Source organism: Tinamus guttatus, unplaced genomic scaffold, assembly GCF_059628265.1.
Source record: "Tinamus guttatus ecotype Peru unplaced genomic scaffold, ASM5962826v1 Tinamus_guttatus_pri_ptg000330l, whole genome shotgun sequence".
In the NCBI taxonomy this organism is placed as follows: domain Eukaryota; kingdom Metazoa; phylum Chordata; class Aves; order Tinamiformes; family Tinamidae; genus Tinamus; species Tinamus guttatus.
The window spans coordinates 2,361,646-2,379,590 of record NW_028288864.1 but is presented as its reverse complement, the minus strand read 5'-3'; the positions used below and the strand labels follow the sequence as shown (position 1 = coordinate 2,379,590).

The following is a 17,945-nucleotide window of genomic DNA, read 5'->3' as shown; positions in this document are numbered from 1 at the left end:
TGGAGCAAAGGGCTTGCAACCCCAGCAAGCTAATTCACAGCACCTTCTGGCCTCCTTCGTCCCAAACATTTCACCTTCTTCATTAGACTCATTTTCTTTCTTTTAAAATGCATTCCCCTTGCCATACAAATCTGCTTTAATAGAAGCTCCCACAAAAACAAAACAAAACAAAGCCCTCACCTTTGACTCTATCTGTCCAGCTTTTGCCTCCTCCCACTTAATTATGCACAATTTACAAGTGCTGTGAGCCCATTTCCAGCTTTATAGCTTATTACCTCCCTTCTCTGTCTACCATTATTCCTTAGGAGTGCCTTATGGACAGACCTAAATGCTTCTATACGTTTTCCCCCGTTTTTTCAGAAATCTTGGTTTTCACATGTGCCTGCCCTTTGTGTTCTTTATCTCTCCCTGGTGGCTCCATTACCATTAACACTGCATCTCTCCATCATTTGGCTATATGACACATATATAGCATCGTATGGGACGCATCACCGAGTTTCCCTGGTATGATACTCTTCTCATTTTTTTTCCCTGTTGCTCTTCGGCAAAACCTCTCAGTCTGCCTTGGATACATTCTTAGGCATGGTCAGCCAACAATAAAAATGAATTCCCAAAAACTAAGGTGTATTTCTGGGACACGATGAATGAGGACAGAGATCCTCATGCATCTGAAATGCTCTTGCTGCTCTGGTCACCCTTTGAGGTTGCTCAAAACTGCTTTTCTTGAACTTCTCAATATCCTCTGTCCTCAGGGCACCTCAGAACTTAGCTCTATCCCATGGGTCCTGCTCTCACACTAGCTACCTGATCCTTCTTGTTGTTCCACAGATGTTAGCAGCCCTTTCGCTTCTTCATTCTGTTTTTTATACTATCTCTGTAGTATATCACTGCTTTGCAGCTACCTTGTTATTCAGATCCCACTTTTAGCATGATCTGCCATGCCTACTTATTTGGCCTGGTAGTCACCTAATAAATACATGCACGTAGGCTTTTTGCTTTAGTTTTAACATTTTTTCTTATTTATATAAATTATTAACAATTCCTCACTTGCACTGTGCACGTTTTGTTTCTATTGAGATTGTTCAGCTCTTTGGGAATCCAGGTTCATCTAAGGCAATGTCAGAACTGATCTCTGTAAATTGCTTTCATATAATCAATAAACTTTAACAAATGAGCTTGGATGGGCCTATGGCTTGGAAGAGAGGAAAACTGAAATTTAGATTATGGCAAGAGTTTTTTCATATGTGCATCTTATGTATATTACATTAGATCTGAATAACTTTCTTCTGTTTTAAAAATTTGTAGAATATTACTCTAAGCAATGTGTATTGTCTTAAGGCATAAGTGGGTAACAATGTGGATTTGCTTCCTTTTCTCTCCCTTTCTACCCCCCTCTCGTTTTCTAAGAAACTTAAAGCTTTCAAGGGCAGATAAGATCCTCAAAAAAAACCCCACAAAGTCAAAAAGATCAATAATTCTGGAAAACATAATAGAAAGTGCTAAGGGGTATTTTTAAGAGACAAACTGTTAGATCTGTTAGTAGGGGGCATTGTGGTAGCAATATGGAAAGCTGTAACAACGGAATACTATGGGACTAAGAGACACGTTCGTGTTTTCTATTTTTCCTAGATAAAAGTTACCAGGTACCTATTGAAATTACTGCAAAATGAGGAACTCGGTTTTATGGGGGGAAACAGTCCCACATTAAGGTCTCTCAAGATGGTCACTCCTTGTGTGGGAGGAGTCCTGAATTTGGAGACAGATGAATCTGCTGGGCACATCTGATATTCCAAATAAATCTCCTTTTTTTTTAATGCTTTTATTTCTTTGTGCCAGGGCCTCTGCAGCGGTTTATGTGGCCGGTGGCTCTGCTGGCTGCGCTGGGGGCTCTGCATGGGTTAACTCCCTGCAACGAGGTTGTTTTGTTAACTTATCTCAGGGTCCGAGTATCAGATGAGTGTGGCTGGTCTCCTGCTCCACCTCTTCCTGACTTCGCTTTATCGCTGAAGTCCACAAGAGCCTCTATACGGAAAACCTGACATACTGGCTTTTTTTTCTCTTTGTGCAAAGAGAGAGAAGATTCACCATAAAGTGAACAGTGCAGCTTTTCATACATCAGGAATTTGTTGTGGCTTAAAATTTCATTACTGCAAAATGTGAAATCTCTTTTTTTTTTTTTTTTCTGTGCTAAAGGAAAGATAAACCATGAGGCAAAATCAATATATGTTAAAGTGAATCAGATCTTGTGAAGCACTTAGCTGTATTTCTTCTATAAGCTTTAGTTCTCTGAGTGTCTTGAATGGAGATACCATTTTCAGATGCAGAAATATCTACAGGGTACTAGTTTTCTTTAAACAGGAGCTTTATCCAAAGTACAGAACTTGTAACTTTGTTGCTGGTCTTCAAATTCATTTCCAATAATTTATAGTATTGAGCTTTTCTGGGATTTGAGGAAAACAGAAAATTACAAACTAGTCTTATGGTAAAGCCTCTGAAATGATCTGCCTGTTTATAACATAGGTCGTTAGCCTTTGACAGACTAGCAGGTGCCTCTGTATCTCAATTCCCACCATTTTTGGATGTATCCAGATTTCCCATAGTAAGGAATACATGTAAAGTAAGCAATACACTTCCGATCCATCTAAACCAACGGTGCTCCACCCGAAGGCCCAACTCTCACTAGTCAAAATTAGTGCAAATTGTCCCTTCTCTAGATACTGCGGGCTGACTTTATCTGAAGGAGAGCGAGTGGCAGGCGCGGTGACTCGCCTGGAATTACCCTGTAAATGAGCTGGCGCCGGGAGCTGGCAGGGAGCTGGGAACAGTCGCCCTTATCTTCCTGTGGTCTCGATGATCTTCTCCTGTCCTCTGCCGCTGTGTCCGGGACCGCTGCTCAAAGCTGGCAGCGTGCAGGACATTCCCGCGGATCCTGTGCTGCCGGTTGCCAGGGCAGACAGGAGGCACCGATGGCAGTTTTCCTGGAAACACCAGCACAGGGCACTTCCTACCAGCCCCAAGTGAAAGCCGACCTGGTGCCCAAGAGCGCTGAGCGGGTAGGAAACTCTTGTGCAACAGGCGCAGGCGGCAGCAACCCCACGTTTCCAGTAAATGCAGAAATATTGACATAGCTCTTTCTCTGATAACATTCAGAAGAATGGGTAGGAAACTGGCTTGGGCTGAGCTGAGAGTTTGAAGGGAAAAATCAGCTCTCAGCAGGGCTGTGCTGAAGCTGAAATGACTTCAAAACTTGTCACATCCGTTGGCGATAAACAGATATCTTCCTGAAAAATGTCAGCAAAACCCTGAGATAGCTGGTGCTTGGCACTCCTACTCGTTTTAATTTCTCTCGCTTGGTGTAGGAAATAGCGTTTCCCAGCTGCACCTGTGAGCCAAGCTCACATATTTTATTTCACTTCATGATTCCATTTATGATGTAAAAAGATAAAGAAGTATTCATTGAAAGTTATCATGTGCATAAAAAGGGCTGCTATTAGCTGTGAAGTTTGGAGTAGGAGTTTCCATTCACCAGAGGACTGAAATGAAGCAAGGGCTTCTTACTGCCATGGATGGGCTGCTATTTTGGCCCCTTCTACTTGCAGCTCCTGCTGTGCTTTGGGTGTCAGGATTTCTACTGCTTTTTCATCATGTTTTTCTACCAATAATCTCACTTTCTCTCAAGGCTCCTTGTTAACACCTGTGAGTAGGGAATGTACATCAAACTTCAAAAAGCCGAGAACAACCTGCAGCGTTTGCTGTGTTAGGGCACCCTCGAAGCGTTTGTCCCATGTAAGTGCCTGGCCTCCAGCGATTTGACCCCCTAGCTGGGCTTCTGCAAAAGTTGGACGTTTATTTTCAGTTCTTTCCATGTTGCTATGAGGGTGCACAAATGTGTTTTCTTGCGGTCTTTGATAGCTGAAACCATTTAAAAAATCTCTTACACCACAGGAAGAACACATGAATTTTGTAGCAGATTTTGTCATTCAGGAGGTGTACAGAGCCTTGATTATAAGTTTATTTTGAATATTTGCTTCCTCTTTCGCTGATGGGTGGAAGCACAAGGAGCAGTTTGTCCCAGAACCAGTTTTTCAGTAATGCTTGATAAATGGTTGCTTTGACGTAGCCCACAGACAGAGGGTGCAGGGCAGTGCTAAACCACAGTTTGCAGGGAGGTCACTAGAGGCTACTACAGCATTTAAATAAGCATTGCATGTTTTAGCTGCTGTGGAAACAGGCAGAATCTGCTGATCGACTCTATCTGTTGTTCGGATCCCAAACACAGAAGTGCAGATGAATCATTCTGATGTGCAGATTACAGACACAGACATTTAAATGAATCATTTTGTCTAGAACATTTCATTAACATTTTTCTTTATTATTAATTTCAGTGTGAGTCCAACTTCTGTTGAAAACTATGGGATACTTCTCTGACCCAAATGCTGATTGAACAGGGCCAATCAAGTGCATAAAGAATGGGATGATGGTGTGGGAAACAGTGCTGTCTTTTTATGCTGCTTTAGCATTTATGTAAAAAGGAATAAAAGTTCAACAGACAGGAGGCCTAAAGCAAAGGAGATCTTCTGCTAAGTACAGTAGAAAACAGAAGTGCAAATATCATGGTGATGAACAGAGTTAAAAATGCTTATGCAGGCTAAAAATGACAACAGTCATTCTGCTTATTCAAAGTTTCTGCTGAAAGCAGTTTGGAAACTTTTGGTGCTTTGAAGTATGCCTTTGGCTTGCCTTTCTTTATAATATAAATGAAAATGCAGCTTAATTGTGATTAATTAGTTAATTAGTTACTGCAGTGTCTTCTAGTGGCTCTGCAGTAATATTTCACATGTACTTTGCTGTGTGTTTTACTACTATGCAGCAGAAGGGTCCTAAGTGTCTCACTTTCTGACTTACACTGAGATATATTTGTTTTATTAAAGAGATAAGTCTTTAGTAATAGATTAACTTTTAACCAATTCCTCTAGTAATATACTTCCAGAGTTAATATAGACAGAAAAATTCAGATCTCATAAATTCACAGCAATAGAAAAATTAAAAGCACCTGCTACATACAACAAACAGTGAATGAGAAATACAGCCTTATGTTGTAAAAGAGAACTGATAAGCCTAAGAGAAAACCTACTGTACATTGATTTGATGCCACCAGTTAAAGCAGCAGCATGCCAGATTCACACAGCAAAGTTTTCTTTTTCTGTCATCTAAAACTGAATATCCGTTTCTAATTTATGGAGTGGATCATCTCCACTGATCCAAGGACCATACCTGCTTGCCCGAATTGCTTGCAGGCTCTTAAAACCCCAAAGCAACCCACAAGGTGAACTGCCCAAAATCTCACCTGGCAGCTTCGGCCTCCGTGGTTGCGACCGCGCGTCCTGAGGGCCCGCGGGACCATCCTGCCCGGCAAGTCTGCCCGTCTCTGGAGCGAGCTCCGCTCCGGGAGCTCCCGTCTCCGAGGCAGAGCACGGGAAGCCGGGGGGAGGAAGGCCGACCCTGCCCGCGCCTCCGCGGGCCTTCCCCTCGCACATGTGCTTAATCCTCTCAGCTTGAGCCACGCGCTTCCATTGGCGGAGGGCTCCGCCGCGGAAACACGGCGGCCGCAGGGATATCGCGGAGCGGTTAGGACGGCAGCGCGCCGGGCCTGCGCCGGCCACAACGCCTGCTCGCTGCCCCTTGCTCCCCAGCGCGACAGCCGTTATTATTATTATCTATTTAAACACAAGCTGAAAAGACATAATCGCTCTTTGATAAAAGCTTGGCCTTCAGTACGGTTGTGTGACTGGAGACAAATAAAGACGGCATCGAGTTGCAAGAGCTCTTTTGGCACGAGGAGACAATTTTTACCACACAAGTAGCTCTTCTGCAAAGTTACCCACATTCACACAGTAATAAAGCAAACTCCCGACAAAATCAGCCAAACTGGCAAAAATATTGTCGAAAGAAAAAAAAAGACAAAAATTCTATTTTCTTTGATGCTTCTGCTCTCACAGCTGTCCTAGTCAGGATACCCCTTCTCACCTTAGAGAAGCAATATTATTTACCAGGAACTTGCAACACCCCCTTGTCCTCTGTGGCGCTTCGATCCCATCTACATTACAGCTGAAGAAGAGCCAGTGTATGCCTTGAAATGTACGGCACTATAAACCTCAGGATTATTTTAAGCCATCAAGAAGAACATTTTAATAAAAAAACACCTGTAAGGAAAATATTTTCTACTGCTGTAGCATTCTTGCCATAATAAGATTTTAGGTAAATGTAAATTCTTTTCATTTGAATAAAAACTCATGATTCTGTTTACTTAACTTGAATACAAATAGCCCTTTAAATAATTTGCCTTTCTAAACTGTACTGAATTAATTTATGCTTTCCTCCCTCCTTGCCAAAGCAGTGAAGCTCAGTAGATGCTTTACTCATTAACCAAAAAGGGGTTGGCCCCTAAAATGAATGAATAATTTGGCATGTATGCTTTACTTAGTAAATATAGTATACATGCTTATTTTTTTAATTCCAGGCCATTAGTTGCTTTTTTCTTTTTCTTACAGTACCTTGTAAGATAAAATATAGATTTTAAAGTAACATCTGAAGACTTTTTGGTTGTTATTTACAAGGTAGGCATTTGCCTAGTTCAATTATTTTGTTGTTCATTGTGGCTAATCTTCTATCATTCATATTAAAGTAAAAAATTCTGTTTTCATTTACAGTCTTTTTAACATAGCTCTGCTTTTAGGTCCCACTGTTAGTCTTTTTCATTGTATATGCTGTTGTTAGGGGGGTTCTATTCGTTAAATAAGTTAATAAATAATAAATGAGAGAAAAATGAGAGAGAAATAATAAATAATAAATAAATAAGTTAAATAAATAATAAATGAGATTTTTTAAATCTCAGAGGCATAAGTAGTTTTCCTTTATTTCCACCTAGCAGAAGGAATCACAGGCACCTTAGGGTTCTCCTCACGTGCTTAAATTTCAGGTACATCATATTCCTGATTTTGGCTTGATTAATGTGCAGAATTAATTATGAACCACCACCACTATTTGAAAGACAGTCTTGTTGCTGATGGTTTCATGAAGTTAATGCACAGTCAGAGAGTTTGTAGTTAGAAGAAACTTTGTTAATATGAAAGTCTTATGTGAGTAGTGCAGGTTTCTGTTTGCCTAATAACTTTGTAGTGGTTCAAATGATGAAATCATAAAGTGTGTGAGATGCAGATGTTTCTGATGTTGTGCTGCATCTGATATAAGGTTGATAGACAACTCTGATAATGCTTTCATTAACAGAAGCTAAATAATAAAAAGACTAATAAGGTATATTTAGTTTTGTTCAGCAACACAATGAATTTGAAAGCTTAATCTTTCAGGAGTGCTTAATACAGTAACATAGATGCAGGTAGAGTTGGAACTCCAGCTGGATTAGTGGGCAGAGATCTTATTTGTCAAGTGCTTCCGATTTTATAGTCCTGAATGCTCCCAATCTTTGGCTGATACTTTTTGCCCATAATTTTCAGTGCAGTTGTTTTAAGTGTAGAAGTAAAAAATTCCTCAAAGTGGCTAACCCAGCTGGTTCAGAGGTTCCCTAAAGGAGAGGGGAGTTTATCTGATTCATAACAGGAACATGATTCCCTCCCCCCCCCCAAAAAAAAAAATCTAAACCAAAAAACCCACATTCCAGTATTCTTTTGCAAAAGACATGTTTCTACATTAGAACACAGGAGGTTTGAATTTTCTCGTTGTGCTGGAGGGAAGATGACAAAACCGTGTGGTTACATACAAGTGGTATTAATAGGCTAGACAGGGATATTTCTTCCTTTTCCATTCAGGAAATTTTCACTTGGGCACATTTATGTTGAGTTTTAACCTGGATGTCCATAGCCTGAAATTGCCTTTGAGGGCCCTGTGTGTGTGGATGCCATTAGAGTCCATGGTGGGGCCTCCGTGGGCATCTTCTGTTTCTGCGTACTTTGGATAATTTTATTAGCTATTGTTTGAAAATGTCATTAGACATTAAGTCAGTTTATTTAGCTATTGTACAGTAATCTAAACATGCAGAATATAATACATTGCTCCAAACCCTTTTCTGTCAGCAGGATTCAGAAGTCCTCTCTTTTGCAGACCTCAAGTGTTGGGATAAGGCTTTAACCCTGTGTATCTCTGTAAAGACTTCAGGACAGTCTTGAGATGCTATAGCTCACTTCACAGTGAGAACCAGCAGAAATGGGAGAAGAGGTGTCTGAGAAGCAGAAAGAAGCAAGTCTAGGCCCTTGCTGCCATTTCTAATAAATGCAGAAGTGCAGTTTCCCCACCCCAAATCTCAATTAAGACTCTTAGATTTAAAGCAACAAGATTGCACACTCCAGAGTGTAGTTAGCTAGCAGGATTCCATAGGCACTTGACCATGAAATACTCCCTCCTAGCTTCCAAAATCTGTTAACTGAACATTACTTCTTGAAGACTTCCAGACTTTGAAGAAAACTTGTACAGCAAGATGAGGTTATAGTTGTTGAAGGATTATGACTTTTAGAGGATAATAAAGAAACTTTTAAAGAAATTTTCAACAATTTAGGGTGTTTGTTTGTTTGTTAATGACTAAAACTGCTGAGGGTGTCCGCAGAGTTTGAAAGCTGTGCATAATAAAAGGGCCTATTTTGCAAGCACTGCACACCAGGAAAACATTTGAAAACCAATAATGTGGTTACTGCTATAAGCACCACAAGGTGCATTTCTTAATGTTGCATTACAGCGGTCTGGCAGGTAGGTTTTCCTTCTGCCTTTTAACAAGAGCAGATTTTCTAGCCAGTCTAATTTTGAATCATTCCATATAAATTTTACTCTTAGGCTTACTCTTCAAAGAAAAATGTGGTTGTAAAAAATGTGCCAGAACAAAGGTGCTAAAACATCAATCAATACAACACAATAGCCCTGCAAACTAACTGGGACCATTGTGGAGTCTGATTCCTTGTTCCTAAATTCAAAGAGTTTTTCCTTAATACAAGCTATAGCTAAGAGGTTTTCTCAGGCACAGACTGTTCACGAGTTATCTGAACTGGATGGGCTCCGTCCACCTTCAGGATTTTCTCAAGAGTGTCCTAATACTAAGGGGGGTTTATTTGTATTTGTTAAGCTCTGTCTTGAGAGTTTGACACCATGTAGAAATAAAAGGCTGGAGTAGTTTCCCACTAACGTGCTTTAATTGGTTGTATGCTTCTCTACTTGAGTTTGCAGGTTGGAAATATTGCTTACCCGCAGAACTGCGGAATGAGCAGCCACCGAGGGTGCCACTTCAAACGGGGACACCCTGAAGAGCAGCAGCAGCGAAGCTGCTTTGCAGCTCCCTAAATCCGAGGACTAGAATTGGTTATTCTGATTTGTATGAGCTACAGAGCCAACTCCCAGCAAAGAAAACCGAAGGTGCAGCATACAAAATTCCATAGAAAAATGTATGCCTAACACAGCTTGATGCAAAAAGAATCCTACCTAATTTTAATAGTCTTAATCTTATTAATTTTAATCTCTTTGTGGCTAAGTGATATTCCTCACACACAGTCTTCAGACAAGTAACTGATTAAAAATTCTGGGGCTAATTGCAGCTCTTGGTTGCAACTTTGACACTGAAGTCATTGTGGTTGCTCCAGATGTAGACCTTATTGCTGAAGCAGTAGAACAGCTCTTGCTTTCTACCATTTTTTTGTTCTTTCTTACCTGTAGTAAGCATGAAATTCTAAAATGTCACTTGTGCCATTGTTTACAATGCTTTATTATCATTGCCTCGGTAAGTATTAAAAGTCAGTGCATCTAGTCTACAGCAGCAAATATTGTCAGATGTTGTGTAACGGATAAGAGTGAGTATTTTACACTTTGAAATAAGAAGTATCCAGGATAATTTGGGAAATCATTTCACTTGAATTCAGTATCTATCACAGCAAAATACTATGGTATTTTGATCAGGTGACTTTAAATTAATCTCAGTATTTCCTTTAAAATAGAAAAAAAAATAGAGAAAGAGAATATTCTTCATATAGCTAAAATTGTAAAGCACAGTGTTGAGAGAAAAAAATTGTTATAAATAATGCCATTTCCATATGTATTGCTCTGGTTGTTTGAATCTAGAATGCTTTTTAAATAATCTGTTTTATGCATTAATATTGCAAACAGACCCTGGATAGGTAGAGGCAGAACTAACTGCGGAAATTACTAGATGTTGTGTGGCCTGGGGTCACTCTTCCCAGAACTGTTAGCAGTGCTTTTGTTTATTTTTGAAGTGCTTTAGAATATGTTTTCCAACTAAATATATGATATTCCATACATGACAGATGAGCAGAACCAAACTTCAAACCATCAGACAGCTTTCCTTTGCCTCGTTTAGAAAGATCTTTTTGATTTGATTTTGTATTTAAAGTGCATCATAAGAGCATGTATCTGTTTAAACCAAATTCAAAGAGTATCACAAAACGACACCTGCTTAAGTCTTTAATTAAAAGTGACTTAATCTCTAAGAATCTCCACATACATAAGCAGAAAGTATCTGTGTTTAATGTGTACTTTGAACTGCCGTTCATTTAAAAATCAAAGATTTGTAAATGAAATACGGTGCGCTAGACGTTATGATGTTTGCCTGGAATCCCTTTTTGTTGGCATAGCCTAGTTTTCTTGATGCTGTCAGCCTCTGGGAACACATTCTTATTAAAAGTCATATATAAGAGGAAAAGATAAAAGAAGATTAGGCTAAAAACTGTGTATATATCAACTATATTTATAACATGCTTAAAATAGGCAAATGTAGTTGAACATGAAATGGAGAATTGCTCCTCCCTTTTGTGATTAATGGTCTGCCATTAAGCAGTGGTACTGCCTAACATATTATTATTTTGAATCAATGTAAATACAAAAACTCTCATGTATTTTTACCAGTTCTTTAATTTAAAATGCTTCAGCAGAGTCAAATAGTTGGTACTGAAAACTGTATTTACTGGTAATCTACATTTTTTGCTGCCAATTTGGCCATCGATCTGTACCACTAACGGCAGCTTTTAGCCTTCTCTTTCCTCTCACTTCATAAAGGACAGTGTAAAACTCCAATTAAATTCTCTTCTGTTAGTGGGAGATACCTTTTCCTCAAAACAGGACGCTGAATATGTGTGATTTGGAAGGGCCATTTGGAAGGGTTTGCAGAGGGATACTGGTTGTGTTTCAAGATGAACATGCCCCATAGAAAGAGATTCTTTCCTGTATTCTTCACAACTGCATGGATTTTGCTGAGTTAGCAAGAATTAAATCTAAGGATTTTTCTTAGTTTAGTTAATGTTTGTTAATGTTAGTTCATATTCTCTTGGAATGGAAGAGGATGGAAGAGAGATGGAAGGTGCCGCGTGTACCGGGGTGGTACAGAGGAACGTCAAGGAACCCCAGGGATGGTCTGTGAGCCCGGCTTACACAGCCTCCAACGTGTGTAACCCTTTGGACATACTCAACTTATGTATCTTAAATGAACTACTGTAATGTACATGCATGTTAGGTATATGCTGAATTAAACTAATTGCAAAAACATGTGGAAATACACCCAGGAAGGAGGTAAGTGTTTCCTGAAAAGTATTTCAGAGCTAATGTTTGGGAATACAATGTAAAAATCATTTGTTTTGATTTGCCTTTGACCTCCTCCAGAGCTCACCAAACAAGTTTTGGGTGAGAGGAACAAGACTGTGCAAAGAACCTTGGCTTGATTTAAACGTGAGTAGTTGTGTGTTCTTAGGATGGAGACCCAAATACTCAAAGGTTAAGGGTTCTTTCTCCTCTTGTGCTATCATTTGTTTCTATTGATAGTTGTAAAATATTTTGCGTTTTGTTTGGGTCATTGTAATCTTCTGTTTATAAACCTCTGAAAGACAGGATTGCATCTGTCCTTGCTGGGGCCAAATAATGTAGAGATACAACAATTCTGATATGACAGTCAGAGAATTGTGGTATTTTTCTCTGGGAAAGATTGAACCTTGCATCTCTAGGGGTTGCATTCAGGGGAGAAAAGCTGAGGTCATAGATCAACTTGCTCTTCAGACTGTGACACAGGTACTTCACTGGTAGCTGTTGACAATGCATGTCCAAACTCATTAAGGTAAATCTTTACATACCCTCTTTTCTGCTGTCTCAACCTTGTTTAAAAGAACTGTCGCCAACAGTAGATTTCAATTAAGATTTGAAATAAAAAAATGAGAGTTTGTGGTTTTATGCTGTCCACAGCTGTTCTTCTATGATTATGTTAAATTTTATTTCCCCACAATATTAGCAAATGAATATGTCTATGATTATAATAGGTAGCAGAAAAATCAAAACAGTAGTCGGAATAAATTCTGAATGTTTTCTGTTATTTAACATCTTAACTATTTTTGACAAGACCAAATTAATCATAGCTCATTAATTCAAATTGTAAGGTGACTGGAGGAGGTAATTTCTCCAAAGTCATGCTCAGAGTAGGGTCAGCTCTGAGATTAGATCAGATCTGGAAAACTTTTGAGGGTGAAGACTGTGTCACCTTTGTGGGTAACCTGCCCAATGTTTGTGCAAATGTTAAAAAGAAAAAAAATATTTGTAATCAGTTAGAACATGACTAGGTTACAATTTAATTCTTGCCATTTTTTGTCAGCTGGTGGAGTGACAAGACGCTGCACTGTCAAGAGTCAGGATCTGTCCTCCCAATAACCTCCCTGTAGGTAATGGGAAGTTTCTATTAGGTCTTCCCTAATAGAAATCCTAATCTAAAACAGAGATCTTCCCTAATCTAAAAACAGAGTCAGTTGTTCCAAGGGAGTTTGTCCTCTCTCTCACTGCTAGGGTATTTATCAGTCCTCTCATTTTCCTGGAGAGTAGTGGGCATGTTCCTTGCTGCACTTTTTCCATTGCCACTTCTGTCTGCTCTTCAATATGAGGGAAACTTGCATCAAGAAGTGCTATAAGGAATGTTCTGGCTCTTAAAAATCTATCAAAATACCTAATTTTGATAAATGGCCTAAATTTGAACTTGCAGCCAAGATTTTAGAAGCTGGTGAATTTGTTGGATGCAAAACAGGTGAACTTCAGCATTGGCTGCATTTACTAAGTTAATTTATATTTAAGGTTATTGCTTACACTGGATTTTGGTGCCAGAGAGTCAATATGTGAAAGAAGAAAAACAGCTAAAACCTTAAGACAGCTTAATGTAATACCTGACAACACTTTGTTAACCCAAAGAGTTCTCATATTCTCTTTCTTGCCATTTTACGTGCTGTTGTCACTAAAATTCTTATGCAGGTTGGTCTCCATGCAAAAAAGACTTGTATAAATTCAGATGTGTGGGCGTCCAGAGAAGTTTTCATGAGTTACATGCGCACCTGGGCCATGAGATCAAATGTTTTTTTAGTAGAGTGTCTTGCAGGTGTGTACCTTAGAGGAGACTTCTCTTTAGGCCAACTTGAGGTTTTGGGGGTCTCAGACTTATTTAATAGTGGTACCCCTAAAAAGATGGCTGTCCTTAGAGCTGCATGCATGGAATGTGTAATGTGGCCCTCAGTGGAGACTTTAAAGACTTGTCTTTTTACAGTTGACATCTTATTAAATATATCCTTTATGCCTCTGTACACAAAGTAGACTCAAAGATCCGCGTGGTTCAAAATATTGAAAGTAATAGAAAACAGACACAGAAAAATGGTTGCATGTTTTTTAAAAAAAATCCTAAAATGAAAGAGGAAGTGCATCATTTATTATAACACCATGTAGACTAATGAAAAACATACTGCAGGCTGGGAATTTCTTAAGAGCTGAACTCAAAAAGTTTCCATTCCCAAAAATGCCGTGGGGCCTCCGGCTGTAAGCTTGTGGCTGGAGAGGCCCTATGGTAAACGGACATAAAAAATAACTACTCCATAAACTTTCAGCTCCTCTTTTGCAATAGTTGGAAGGAAGTTTTAGAAAGTGTTACCAATTGATACTTGACTCTACTTTATAAAAGTAAATGGCAGGCGATGGATTATTGTGATGTGAATGTTAAATCGGGAATTAAACACTAGGGAGAGGGGCACAATAACATGTTCATGGCGCTTCATGGAGTGATTTTCCAAGTCAGCAGAGCCTTGCTCAGTACTGGCAGTGCCCTTGCTGGCCACGATGGCCAATCCTGGCTCCCTGACCTGTGAAGGGACCACGGTGAGCAGCTACCTGCCGCACGCGACGTGTGATGGGTACCACATCCTGGAGAGGCAGGGACTCGGATACCTCTTGGTATGAGGCTCCTTAGATGACTCATTTGTGACCTTGGAGAAGGAGGATCGTCTAGGAGCAAATATGGATCACTTGAACTAATTCTGCAGTGAGGATCTGCTGGGATTTCCAGTACATGTACAGAAGAGTAAGTAGTGGGCCCAGGAGATGCAATTTTGACAATTACTTTTCATTGTTGTAGACTGATGAAAACACCATACACAGGAACAGTCACACTATACTGCTATAGCGGTACTTACTGGAGGCGCAGCCCAGCAGGATGTCAGTCCAAGGTTGACCCACTGCAGGGAATAAAAAAAGTGAAAGGTGAAAAGATTGCTCATAGATGGATGAAGGTAATATTCAAAAATATCATCAATTCTGATTAAAAATACAGATCACAGTTTTTTTTTTTTTTATCTTATATATCACTGTACCATGATTTGTAAAGTACTTATACACACTGTTTTAGTTCAGTGATTAGAAAACCCAAAACATCACTTTGCTATGTTTGGTACTGAAATGCTGCATGACATTGTGCTTAGTGACCTCATGACTTTGGCTGAAAAGCTGATAGGAAAATCACTGTGTCACGGTGGTGTGACGGTTTTATTTATATTTGTGAGGTCAACAGAGATTCTTGAATCTCAGTTCTATGCAGATATAAAAATAGAATCTCACACCACTTCGCTCTCCACGTTGAACTTTATGTCCTGCAGAGTGGGTTAAAACTGAAATGTAGAAATGTTAACAGTCCCAGCATGAAGCATTTGTCATCGAGTGTGATCTGTTTACTCTCTGTTATTGTAGAAAGTAGTGGTTTGGCATACTCTGTTTCACTAATTTATTTTGATTACTGAGTATGTATCTACCCCTTCGCGTACTGTGGAAAAAAATATATTTTTTAGTAAATTTATATTATTTAAAAAAGGCATTATGTATCCAGTCAGCCAAAATTTGCAAGCAGTAATTCAGTATCCAGATTTAATGAGTTTAAGGGAGAAGAATGAAGTATAGCACTAATTTCCATTTTTCTTGCTGTAAAATGAATGTTTAATATTTTGATGATAAGTTTAAATATTATAATATATGATTGAACTGTAGCATTTGGAAAGCAAGATAACTTTAAGAACAGATAATAAAGCCTGTGAAATATCTCTCTTACTGCTACAGGTTAGAAACTTTCCAGTATCTTTATTATTATTGTTTAATGGTTATGGTCCTTACAGTTTGCTGCATGGGATTTAGTCAGAACTACAGAGCTTCCCTGTTCAGCTTGGCCACTCTTTGTCCTCATTTCTCACACATTGTGGCTAACATTTAAGGACCCAAGAAAAATAAGCACTGTAACCAATATTTTTCTTGCAATTTTAGTTTTATAATTTGGTGAAGAACAGAAAGCAGCACAAGCTGCTATTATTACAAGGCCTCAAACTGAGGGAATGGGATTGCCCTGTATTTGCAAGAGCTAAATTGTGTTTGTGATGTGCCACCTAGGTGCCAATCAGCTTGATGAGGTGCACGCAGGGATTTATTGATGCACGTGGCAAGGTGCCGTGCTGAGGTCCGCGTTCACCCACGGCTGGGTGCATATAGAGCTCCTAGATGTGGATGGAGTGAGGTTCTGGCCATAGTGGAGTAGTCACCAAAGAGGCGCTTTGCTACTGCTGACCTAGGCTGGATTCATCCCACTGCCTTCCTCAGCGACTCAGTAGCTCATTCTGGAATGATTTGATTTTCTTGCATTCTGGTCCTTTTGTTTTTGTTGGGGAAATACAGTTCCCTTTATGTAGTAAACAGTGTTTCAGAAATGATGAAATTAGGCCATGAATCATGACTGGAATGCTGAGCTACACACTGCTTTGCGCAACTTTAAACCAATGGAGATGAATAATAAGTTTTGTAGTGACAGACTTGAAACGTGGGTTGCAGAAGCTTTGTTGGGAGGTGAACCCACTGTTGACTTGGTGTAATCAACTTTCATGTGCCAAAAGGCAGTTTAATCAGTTTGAAATAAACTTATAGCACATATAGTGTGAGCATAATATGTTTAGATAACCGAAATAATATTTCATTGTATTTCATTACGTTTGGATTGTATAATTTTTATTCATGAGGCCTTCATTTTATAGTCAAATATAAATCATATATCATATAGTCCTGAATCTGAATATATAACTTTGCAATGTTGTAATAAAGGAACCACAGAAAGATAAAGAGGAGCAACCATATAGCTAATGGAGTTGATTTCCACATGTCTTTCGGACCGTGAAGTTGTCCAAGTGTTGTGTTGCCAGCACAAAGCAAAGGAAAGCAGTAACCACCCTCCCTTCCCCAGGCAAACCCAGCTGCGATGCCACAGGGCTTCGGCTTCATTTCAACTGATTCACTGGGTAGCGTAATAGCATGCACCAAAGCCATGGACGTTGTAAATAAATCATTGTTACAAGTTGCCTTACACCAGAGAAAAGCTTCTTCCTTATTCTGCCTATGTGACTGTGGTTATTTCTGTAAGAAAACGTCTTTATCCTTACAGGTTAGAGTATATTTTATAAACTGAGCTAACAGTCTGAGAGCCAAGAGCTCAGGTCTTTGTTCTGTCTGTCAGGAGCCTCCAGAGGCTGAAGGCTGCAGGGCACCCAATGCATCATCGCTCACTTTGTGCCCTTTTTTATTCAATAAGCCTGAAATATTTTCCTTGCTGTGTGGTTTCACAAGTGCGTGTTTTTTTTTTTTTTTTTTTTTTTACAAGCTGCACGAGTCTTATCACTAGATCAAACTTAGAATTCACACTTCCAACAATTGTCTAATGGATCCACGTGTTTACACAGTGTGACACTGGCTTCCACCTGGTGCCGTCCAAGTCTCCAGGCAGTTCTACTGTTTTGTGCTTCCACTTTAAAAAAATGCCAAGGAAAAGTGCCAAGCATGATTCCTGGGAAGCAGTGAATGGTCCCCCTGCCCAGCCATCACTGTTGGCTCACAAAATTTAGAAAACAAACTTTTTTCTTTTTCATCTGTTAATACATGAAAATGTTGATCCACAAAATATTCTATCAATGCTTATTGCATCAATAAAAATATTTAAATGTTTTTGAATAAGGGACTGAAAAATAACAATTTCAGAGCTCTTTTCTCTCCTGGGTTTCCCAAGGTGAATGGAAACTTTACCGATCTTTATGCCACCACAGCCACTGCTATCAGCATAAGACACACTTCTATCTCTGAAGGTCGTCGCTGCTTCTTCCTGTCACTGTATCTTTGGTTGCTTTAAGTACTTGCATAGTCTTCCAGTGAATCAGATGGCTGAACTGGTGTGTCTGAAAACTAACCTCAACCTGCAGCCTCAGTCACTTGGAATTTATGTGCAGCATGATAAGACCTTTTGTAATTAGCTTGCCAGAGTATTTTGCAATGTGTTTAATTCCTGTTATGTACGATTGAGTGTAAATAAATCAGTAGCAATTACCTGACAGCAACTTTCCGCAAACATTGAGTGGAGAAACTTAGTCCATGGTAGCGTTCAGTGAAGGGAAGGGGGGTTGGCCTGAATACCAAAACCTTCCTCTTTTTTAATGCTCTCATGGGATCTGTCACTTCCACACAAGCAACTGCCCGAACCGGCCAAGTGGCCTTGATTTAACACTGCTTTGTGAACACCACTTCTTCCAGCTGTGGAGTGTCACAACCTCTGTTTCCTTAGTTTAGATTTCAAA

At 39.5% G+C, this 17,945-nt stretch overlaps 2 protein-coding genes across 4 annotated transcripts in view; one reads left to right on the top strand and one right to left on the bottom strand.

The window, feature by feature from the left end:
* The window catches only part of CHLSN (cholesin), a 110,983-nt gene that overhangs the window by 47,931 nt on the left and 45,107 nt on the right, over positions 1 to 17,945 (top strand). The window lies entirely within an intron of this gene.
* The window catches only part of GPR146 (G protein-coupled receptor 146), a 39,653-nt gene that overhangs the window by 6,337 nt on the left and 15,371 nt on the right, over positions 1 to 17,945 (bottom strand). The window contains exon 2 of the mRNA XM_010217202.2: positions 14,490 to 14,531. The gene's annotated coding sequence lies outside the window, so the exon portion shown is untranslated. The remainder of the gene's footprint in view (positions 1 to 14,489; positions 14,532 to 17,945) is intronic.